The sequence below is a fragment of the Microplitis mediator genome, chromosome 11, assembly GCF_029852145.1.
Source record: "Microplitis mediator isolate UGA2020A chromosome 11, iyMicMedi2.1, whole genome shotgun sequence".
Classification (NCBI taxonomy): Eukaryota; Metazoa; Arthropoda; class Insecta; order Hymenoptera; family Braconidae; genus Microplitis; species Microplitis mediator.
The window spans coordinates 17810808-17821849 of NC_079979.1; the positions used below are offsets into that span (position 1 = coordinate 17810808).

The window sequence follows — 11042 nt, forward strand, 5'->3', positions numbered from 1 at the left end:
TATATCCCAAAAAATTATGATACTGAAGTTAGCCGACGTATAATAATTTTTAGACTTTTTTTTTAACAATAAATTATAAAAAAAAAAAAAATTTGAAAAAATTCCACCTGTAGTATTTTAAATTTTCTACATGTGCATATTTTAGTTTTTGTTTTTTTGTAATTTATTTGTTGAAAAAAAAATCCGAAAATTTCTAGTTGTCTGCTAACTTCTGGATCTTAAAAAATTATGATACTGAAATTAGCAGATGTCTAATAATTTTTGAATTTTTTTTTTAGACGATAAACCAGAAGAAAAAGAAAATTTGAAAAAATTGCACCTGTAGTTTTTTAAATTTTCTACGTCTGCATATTTTTAGTTTTTTTTTCTTCAAATTTAATTGTTCAAAAAAAAATTCAAAAATTTTTAATTGTCTGCTAATTTCAGGGTCATAAAAAATTGAGGTTTTAAAAAAAAATTTATTGAGTAAAGAATTTTTTCTTCTATTCGATAGTTTTTTTTTCTGTGTACGTAAATTTAAATTTGAACAGAGGTAGTAATTTTCAGTAGAAATTTATTTCTTGCCCCATTAAAAAAATTTCAGTTATTACAACTTTAATTAATAAAAAAAAAAATTGTGTTTATTCATGCTCGTGGGATTTATTAAGTGACATAATGAAATAATGTAAATAAACCTGCATTATTATGATCGTATAAAAAATTTTGTAATAAGAATACAATAGTATGTAGATTCATATGACAAATGTAATATCAGTGACGAAACGGTAAATCGATTACAATCGTAATCGATTAAAACATAATCACGAACGGCTGAAAGAACCGTTGCTTCATTGTCGTGATAAACACGGATAATAATTTCCGCTACCTTACAAGGATTTGTTAAGGCTTATCTTGCCCCACTTCCTCCTTCCTCTCATTCTCTGTCATTTCAAGCAAAAAAAAATTTTTTCTACTTATTCCTCAATATATTTATGAAATTTTATATGCAAAGGTCAAGATCTGAGCTTTCTATCGGCTCTAGAGCCGTATCACCAAGATATCGTCCGGCTTAACAAGTTTTTTGTTATTAACTTCGATCAAACAAGTTTTTCTCGTACAATTATTCAAATAATCACTTCAGTCGTCATTCGCTCGTTTATAAATTTATATTTTACCGCTCAATTTATTTTTTATGAAATTTTTTTTTTTTAAATATTAAAGATGCTCTGAATTGAGCATAGAAAAGAGCAACGCTCTCATTAATATTCTGATAAATTTATCGCGAGAAAATACAAATAAATATACAATAATGCGACCGTTAAAATTTCGTATTGTTCAGCTGTAACTTAAATTTTATTTCATACTTACATGCAATCAATTACTCATATATTAATAATGCGTATGCAATAGTCATACATATATATAAAAATATTTTATGATGAAGTCAGCCGGCGTTTAATAATTTTTGGATTTTTTTTAAAACGATGTATGATAAAAAAAAAAATATTCAAAAAAATTGCACCTATAGGTTTTTTAATTTTCTACATGTGCATTTTTTTAGTTTTTTTTTTTTTGCAATTGCTCTGTTGAAAAAATAAATCCAAAAATTTTTAATTGTCTGTTAACTTATGATCCTGCACTGAAAAAAATAATCGCTAGCTGCTAGCGATTTTTTTCTTTAGCAGCTAGCGATTTTTAATCGTTAGCTGCAAGCGATTATTTCGCTAGCGGCTAGCGATTTTTTCTTTAGCAGCTAGCGATTTTTAATCGTTAGCTGCAAGCGATTATTTCGCTATCTGCTAGCGATTTTTTCTTTAGCTGGTAGCGATTAAAAATCGCTTGCTGGAAGCGATTATTTCGCTAGCTGGAAGCGATTTTTTCTTTAGCAGGTAGCGATTAAAAATCGCTTGCTGGAAGCGATTTATTCGCTAGCAGGTAGCGATTAAAAATCGCTTGCTGGAAGCGATTTTTTCTTTAGCAGCTAGCGATTAAAAATCGCTTGCAGGAAGCGATTATTTCGCTAGCTGCTAGCGATTTTTTCTTTAGCTGGTAGCGATTAAAAATCGCTTGCTGGAAGCGATTATTTCGCTAGCTGGAAGCGATTAAAATACTGTTTTTATCATTGAAATAAATTTATAAATATACATATTCATATATATTTATACATATATATAAATATATATTTATATGTTCATATATATATACATATATATATATATATATGTGTGTATATATATATATATATATATATATATATATATATATATGTGTGTATATATATATATATATATATATATATATATATATATATATATATATATATATATATATATATATATATATATATATATATATATATATATTATATATATATATATATATATTTATATATATATATACATATATATATATATGTATATATGAACATATAAATATATATTTATATATATGTATAAATATATATGAATATGTATATTTATAAATTTATTTCAATGATAAAAACAGTATTTTAATCGCTCCCTGCCAAAGAAAAAATCGCTTCCAGCAAGCGATTTTTAATCGCTACCTGCTAGCGAATAAATCGCTTCCAGCAAGCGATTTTTAATCGCTACCGGCTAAAGAAAAAATCGCTTCCAGCTAGCGAAATAATCGCTTCCAGCAAGCGATTTTTAATCGCTACCTGCTAAAGAAAAAATCGCTTCCAGCTAGCGAAATAATCGCTTCCAGCAAGCGATTTTTAATCGCTACCAGCTAAAGAAAAAATCGCTAGCAGCTAGCGAAATAATCGCTTCCAGCAAGCGATTTTTAATCGCTACCAGCTAAAGAAAAAATCGCTAGCAGATAGCGAAATAATCGCTTGCAGCTAACGATTAAAAATCGCTAGCTGCTAAAGAAAAAATCGCTAGCCGCTAGCGAAATAATCGCTTGCAGCTAACGATTAAAAATCGCTAGCTGCTAAAGAAAAAAATCGCTAGCAGCTAGCGATTATTTTTTTCAGTGTGAAGTTAGCAGACTGTTAAAAATTTTCGATTTTTTTTTCAATGACTTAATTTAAAAAAAAAATAAAAATAAAAATATGCACATGTAGAAAATTTAAGAAACTATAAGTGCAATTTTTTCAAATATTTTTTTTTTTATAATTTATTGCTTAAAAAAAATCCAAAAATTATTGGACGTCAGCTAACTTCAGTATCATTGTTAATTTCAGTCATAAATATTTTTGATTTTGATTGAAATAATTTTTAAAAAAAATTATTTTTTTCAGTGTAATTTAAAAATAATTTATGACTTTTATATAGTTATGATATTGAGCCGTGGATTAGTATAAGTACAAAACGAGTAGACTAACCAGAACCGGACTTTAAGTCGCGGAGAGAAAGCCGCGGGAGAAATTTCACAAAGATTAGTGAGAAAAATACCAGTATTTAAACTTTATCGAACTTTAAAATGTTATCACCATTTATAGTAATAAACAATATCAAATCCGATATATTCTAAACCCATACATCTACAAGTCATATATTTATTTCAAATTTTAATAATACCCTGGACAAAATAATTATCATATTATTTTACAAAATTAAAAAACATATAAATTAATTACGTAAATTAAAAAAAAAAAATGTAAATAGAAAGTACGCATAATTTTTAAACTCAGTATCTACATAAACAGCTTGAGGTTAAATTTCTCACGGTTCACAATTTATTATATATTACAAATATATAACAAAAAAAAATAATTTTTAAGTAAACACCTTGCAACCGATCGTGCGTGTTTTTCCTCCACTCTCTTATATATATATTATATACAGTACATATTGCTGATGAAGTTCGTCGACCGAGACGCGATCGAGTCACAGGAAACTAAAACACGTGGACACTGAAAATCTTTACATTTGCATACTTTTTCAAATCTAAAACCTACAGAATTTTTTTCTTCCATTAAAAAATTCTTTTGTAAAATATATCATTACCATATATATTTATATTTTGATTCAGTACAATATAAATTTATATATACACCCATATATATTCATGAGATAATGCCTTTCTAATTTTCCAACTGCATTACAACCAAGAAATGTTAGACTTTAAAATCCCTGATGATTCCGCGCGAACGCACAGGTATGTAATGGACCAAAGGGTGTGGCGATTGTTTCATTATTTATAAATATATATATTTTTTTATCCCAAGTTTCCAAGACTACAAACATTGAAAAATATTCAGTTCATACTTTCGAGTACCCAAAAAAAAATAACTTCGGTAAAAACAATTTTTTCTTAAGCAGTAAATCGAAAAAATTACATTAGTTTTATATTTCCGCGGAAAAATGATTTTCCTGACGAAAAACCGAAATTTTTACCCCGGTCCAAAAAAGCAGATCGGCATATTTTGAGCTGAACTGCAATTTCTTCGATTTTGCGTGAAATCTTGAAATTTTTCCACCGAAAATTTATCAGATTTAAAATTTCTTGTAATGAGAAAATGAAATATTTCTTAGTTTTTTTTTTCCGTGTAAAGTATGCGTTAAATAAGCGTTTTGTGCATCCGTTCGCCCACCTTAGCCGCGTAATATAATGCTGCCTACAAAAGACTACTTTTATCTTTAGCTTTTACCTTCGTACTTTATATATATACATATATATATACAACTAAATGATCATGACAGTACATTCACATCAGTAAGACTTCCTTTTTCGCTTTACAAAACTCAACCAACCAACCAACCTCCACCATTTCACAATAATTCACGTCTACATATTATATTCATGTTTATATATATATACATATATATATTTTACTTTTATACAGATATCCTCGGCCTTGGATACACGATTTTACTCATGCGACACAAAGAAAAACCACAAAGCGTGGGTGAAAAAAATCCTCATGTATTTATTTATTAATTATAGAATTAAATTTCCTAGCGTTACAACAAATTCGCTATTTTAAGTCTATAATTAATTCAAATTTATTTATTTACTCGCTAATAATATATATATGTAGCATATTTTTTTAACCGTTTCAATATTAATAAGAAAGAAAAAATAAATAAATAGACTCACATTAGCCGGTGCGTTCACCTCCTTCTCAAGAAATAGTCCTTACGAGGCACATGAACACTTATAGTACGAGTCTATTCAATATATATTTTTTACTGAGACTCGAGTTGATTAAAACCACACAAGACTGCTTTCCACTGGTCACTGATAATACAATAATTCAAGATAATAAATAAATATTCACAAATAAGTGGAGTAGTTTTGAATATTGATGAAGAATCGCTAAAATTATTTTCGAATCGCGAATATTCTTCAGGGTCACGGAGCTCTTTTCCTCCGGCCCGGCGATACTAAACTGAGGAGGGCCGTTCTAGACAACCTAAGATTGCCCAGGTGCTCAGGTGAACGAAGACGACGAGTGGCGAAGGCTGTTTTACCTGCTCAGACTCTACAGCTCTATACTACTACACTACTACTGGTAATACTACTACTTAAACTACTACTACTACTACTACTACTACTACTACTACTACTTTTGCTGGAATATAAACTCAAGACGGTGTAAGTTGGATAAAAAAGTACAAGAAGAGGAATAAAAGGTGAGGTTGGTTACGCAGAAGGAGGTGGAACTCGGGAACAATCGGTATTACTCGGCTTAAAACTTGTCAGTGTGTTGCCCACTCTCTGGTTCTTAGGTATCTGGCTTAGCTCAGTTCTTTACTTATAAATCCAAGTGTTGGTATATATATGTATACATATATATACAAGAGAAACCATCGGAGGGAACGAGGGTTGGTATGCATTTTAGAGATCAAGAAATATCTCAAGGAGGTCCATGGAATATTTTCAGCTGAGGCTGGACGGTCGAAAAATATTCGCACGTAGACTGAGATTTTTTGAAAATATATGAGCAGGATATATTTATATTGATGATATTTGTCTGTTAGTCTTTGAATATTGTTTTCTAATGGCGTTATGAAATTTTAAATTTAATTTACTATGGGAATAATTATGATGAGATTAAAAAAGAAAGTGTAGCTGAGAAGCTGACGAAATATTGGAGACATTAATGCTTGGATAGGAAATAAATTTTTATATTCAAATGAGTTTTATTTCAGTATTTTTTATGAAATTTCAAATTTTTGTTGTGAGAGAAAAAATAGTCGAAATTAGGAGTAATTGAGTTAAACCAGGTCTGTAATTGAAGTCCAGCAAATTGGTGTTAAACTAAACTAGGTTTTGATGGTTGCGATAGACTTTTAATGTTTAAATAAGAGGAAAAGTGGTAATTATTTAATTGTTTAGTATTTTTTTAATTATCCGCTAATTTATGGTGACAATTTCATCGCTTCAAATATCACTAGGCTATAAATAAAAAATTTTTGTTTGCTAGGGTAAAATTTTTTGTTACTAGAATTTGGACGATGTTTTTAATATTAAAAATAGTTTTTGAATTTAAAGTCAATAAATTTTGATTCGCGGAAAAAAATAAATGGAATCTAATTTCTGAATAATTTATGAGCATAATTTTGAAAAAAATATGAATGGGCTCATACTGAAAGTCAAATATCCAAATATTTAGTCGATTGAAATTAATTTTGACAGAGAAATCAAATAAATTTCTCTAAGCTCAAGGGAACCCGATTTTTACAAAAAAATTTACAGATTACGTCCATAGACTTTTATAATATTTTTTAATCACTCCGGATCAAAAATAAAACTTGATTTAGACTTGGTTTACCAAGTCGAAATTTGGAGCTGTTTTTACAAGACTAACTCGACTTTTTTTTTTAGGAAATATAAAATACGTTGAGTTTTCGCCTTGATTTAGACTTGACTGGTTTACAGTCACGATTCGACTCAAATTTTAAGACGAAAAATTCAAAACTAAGGTGAAATAATTTTTATATATTAAGGCGAAAGTAAGGCGAATAAATAACTTTTTTTCGACTTGGTTAAGCAAGTCAAAAGTAAGGTGAATCTCTATCGTGCTCAAAGTAAAGACGAATAAGTTCAAACTAAGATCAAATATTACAAATAAGTTGAAGCTAAGATGAAAAAAGTTCAATAAAATATAATTTAAGTCGAAAAATTTGAGATCTTATCGAAAAATCGTCGGCAAATCGTTAACTTCAAAAGAAAATAAGGTGAAGCGAGCCTGAATCAAGTTTTATTTTTGACCCGGGACCACTTTTGAGTGAATGACCTCGAAATTTTTCAAAAAATTCAAAATAACGTTGCATAGATCTTTAGTTCTAAGAAAATTATTTCTGACCGTAGAAATTCTAATTTTCATTAAAAAGTAGCAGCCACACCCGACCCGTAGGCTGACAATAAAATTGAAGACTCGACCGCGAGAGCTTGGGTTCGATTCCACCAACGGGCGTGAGGTATTAGTGGAATTCCTACTGTATCAACTAGGTCTTTCTGTAATTTTCCCATCAGTCCTCGACACATTTGATCCAGTGAGAGATAAGTCGGGCACAGCTAATGGGCTACCAGGCATAAAAAAATTAAATCAATTCTTTTGTGTGTGATAATATACAGTATTATATTTTTTATGTATCATGTTTACATGCCCGCTATTTAAAATGTCTAATTATTTAAATGCACATCTATAATATTATTATTATTGTTACTCTCATTTAAATAATTCTAATATCGCATGCTCTTGGCAACATGTTTAATAATAATAAAAATTTACGATGAAGGTGTAGATGCACATTCCGTTAGCAGTTATCGGGTCTGCTGCACTTCGAGGCGTTCAACTCAACGACTCGGTAGTTAAGTCAGTTCTCTCAATTTATTTTAACGTATACAACACGCAATAATTATATTAATAATAATATAAAATAATTAATTTATAAATTAATTAATTAACAAATAATGAGAATTAAAAAGTCAACAGTAATCCACCGCGACAATTATTTAAAAATTTTTTTTTATCGAGCAATTTTAAATTTTACTAAGTACTCGGGTAAAAGACGTTGGCCGAAATTACGCTGAAACTGTAAAATTTTATTAAAAAAGGTCAAAAGTTGGCCAAAATCTCGCCGAAACCAGAGAATTTTATTGAAAATGGCCGAAAGTTGTCCGAAATTTCTCCGAAATTATAGAATTTTACTGAAAAAGGTCGAAATTTCGCCGAAATCATCGAATTTCACTGAAAAAGACCAAAATCTCGCCGAAACCATAGAATTTTGTTGAAAATGGCCGAAAGTTGGCTGAAATCTCGGCGAAACCATAGAATTTTATTGGAAAAAGCAGAAAGTTGTCCGAAATTTCGCCGAAATCATCGAATTTCACTGAAAAAGACCAAAATCTCGCCGAAACCATAGAATTTTGTTGAAAATGGCCGAAAGTTGGCTGAAATCTCGGCGAAACCATAGAATTTTATTGGAAAAAGCAGAAAGTTGTCCGAAATTTCGCCGAAATCATCGAATTTCACTGAAAAAGACCAAAATCTCGCCGAAATCATAAAATTTTATTGAAAATGGCCGAAAGTTGACTGAAATCTCGGTGAAGACATAGAATTTTATTGAAAAAAGCCGCAAGTTGACCGAAAACACGTCGAAATTTTATTATTCTTAATAAATAGACCGATAAATTGAGTCGGCTTATTTCCGGTTTTTTTTTCAGACCTAATTATCAGCCATTTTTCGGCCTAGCAAATTTTCAGCCCAGTGCTCACTACCTGAGCCTTTTTTCGGCCACTTCTTGGCTGAGAAAAAAATTTTAATATTATTTTAGCTTGAAATTTTTTACCCGGGTATTCCAAGTATAAAAATTGCATGCCAATGACTCGTGTCGCATCCTCGAGTCTTGCAAGTACAAAACGGATAAGAATAAAATTATGCGGATCAGATCATCGTAACTCACGTCATGATTCCAAGTGACTTAAATAGAAATCCAAAAGCGTGTCACGAATTTTTTAGTAGCGTCAATTTTTCATGATATGACGATCGCATATTTATGGATGGAAAAAAATTTTATGTATTTATTTTTTTTAAATTGTATGAGTGTGTGGTTATATTTACATGCGTGTGTGTGTACTTTGGAATGGAAGGAGCAGGTGACTTAGGAATATGTATAAGTATGCAGAAGATGACCAACAGGGGTGACGGAATGGGCTTGTAGTGATCGTCAACAGGAAGCTGCCAAATGTAACGGTACAGCCAACGCTATATTAAAACAAGAGAAAATCATCAGTTTGATAACTCGATGCTTCATTCAAATTCTTCTATATGCCCTACATATTTTTATTTTTTTTTAAATCACCGAGTAAAATTTTTTGAGCTCCAAAAAATTTGAGAATAAAAATAGTCTGAGTCTGAGTACAAATTTAGCCTCAGGTCAGAGAAAGAAAAAATTCAAAATTTTTTTATAAGCGAGAAAAAAAAATTAAACTCTAACCTGAAGTCCAAAGACTAAATTCCGATCTTAAGTCTTAAGATAAATATATATAAGAATTCATTTAGCATCTTCTACAATATACAGCTACAAAATATTCAAATGATCCGACCTGGAGACTAGATCTTATAACAGTATTTTATTTTAAAAAATTACTGAGCTCCGTAAAAAGTTTAAAGACTGAAAACTCGTCGATTTTTCGCAGCAACAATTTAAAAAAAAATACTGCGCGATTTAAAAAATAGACCGTCTAACTGGAAACGCGTTAGATAAAACAATTAATTTATTAAAGGTGGATTTAAAAACGTTATCTTGATTTAAGTTTGTATGTAAACGAGTCAACAGGTATCCACTACACCTCTTAAGCCGATATCCACTCAAGTATGCAGTTGAATAAACGGTACTTCTTGGACACTAAATTATACACATACGTGCTTGTGAATGACGTACATACCAAATCACGAATTACATAATCAGGTCAAACTATTTTTATCAGTATCAATAATTTCCCAGGTTTAAAATATTTTTTAAAATTTTTTATTATTATCAAATTACTCTAGATAATTTTTTAAATTCAAAAAGTAATGATCCTAAAGTTAGCAGACAATTAAAAATTTTCAGATTTTTTTTCAACAAATAAATTACAAAAAAATAAAAAATAAAAATATGCACATGTAGAAATTTTAAAAAACTACAGGTGCAATTTTTTCAAATTTTTTTTTTTCTATAATTTACTGTCTAAAATAAAATCCAAAAATTATTACACGTCGACTTACTTCAGTATCATGAAAAAATGATGATCCAGAAGTTAGCAGACGTCTAATAATTTTTGGATTTTTTTTTAAACGATAAAAATAAAAAAAAAAATATTTGAAAAAATTGTACCTGCACAGAAAAAAAAAGTTATCTTGAGTCAAGAAAATATTTTTGAAGACAAACGTTTTCGGGAACCAAGTCAAAATTTTCTTGAGCCAAGAGAATTTGTCTTGGTTAAAAAAAATTCGTCTTGGTCGGAGACGATTTCTACTTTATCGGAGAAAATTTAGGTCTTAAAAAAAATTTTCTTGAATCAAGAATATTGACCTTCAAGCGAGAATTTTTTTTTTTCTGTGTGTAGTATTTAAAATTTTCTACATGTGCATATTTTTAGTTTTTTTTTTCTTCAAATTTAATTGTTCAAAAAAAAATCCAAAAATTTTTTTTCAACAAATAAATTACAAAAAAATAAAAAATATGCACACGTAGAAAATTTAAAAAACTACAAGTGTAATTTTTTCAAATTTTTTTTTTATACTTTACTGTCTTAAATAAAATCCAAAAATTATTAGACGTCGGCTAACTTCAGTATCATGAAAAATAAAACTCAAAATTTTTAACGGTCTTGTATATTCGAAATGAAGCAACGTGTAATTAAACTGTTGGTCGAAGAAGAGAATAAGCATCAATTAGACATGGGAGAGCCGGAATAGGAATAAAAATAAATGAATTTTTAAAAACAAGGAGGAGTATCGGTAAGAGTACAAGTAAAGTACAAGTTTAATTCAGGAGAGTAAAACGAATAGAAGGAAAGAAGACGAAAAGGAATGCAGCAGCAGCAGCAGCAGGCGAATGAGGTCGCTACCGTTGAAGGCAAACTGCTGGTATATAAT

General features: G+C 29.5%; 1 protein-coding gene across 3 annotated transcripts in view; it reads right to left on the reverse strand.

Annotated features, from left to right (window-relative positions):
• LOC130677090 (uncharacterized) overlaps positions 1-5455 on the reverse strand; it is a 32934-nt gene extending 27479 nt beyond the window's left edge. For all 3 annotated transcript variants that reach the window (XM_057483679.1, XM_057483677.1, XM_057483678.1), the window contains exon 1: positions 5047-5455. The gene's annotated coding sequence lies outside the window, so the exon portion shown is untranslated. The remainder of the gene's footprint in view (positions 1-5046) is intronic.
• Positions 5456-11042: the final 5587 nt, after the last annotated feature.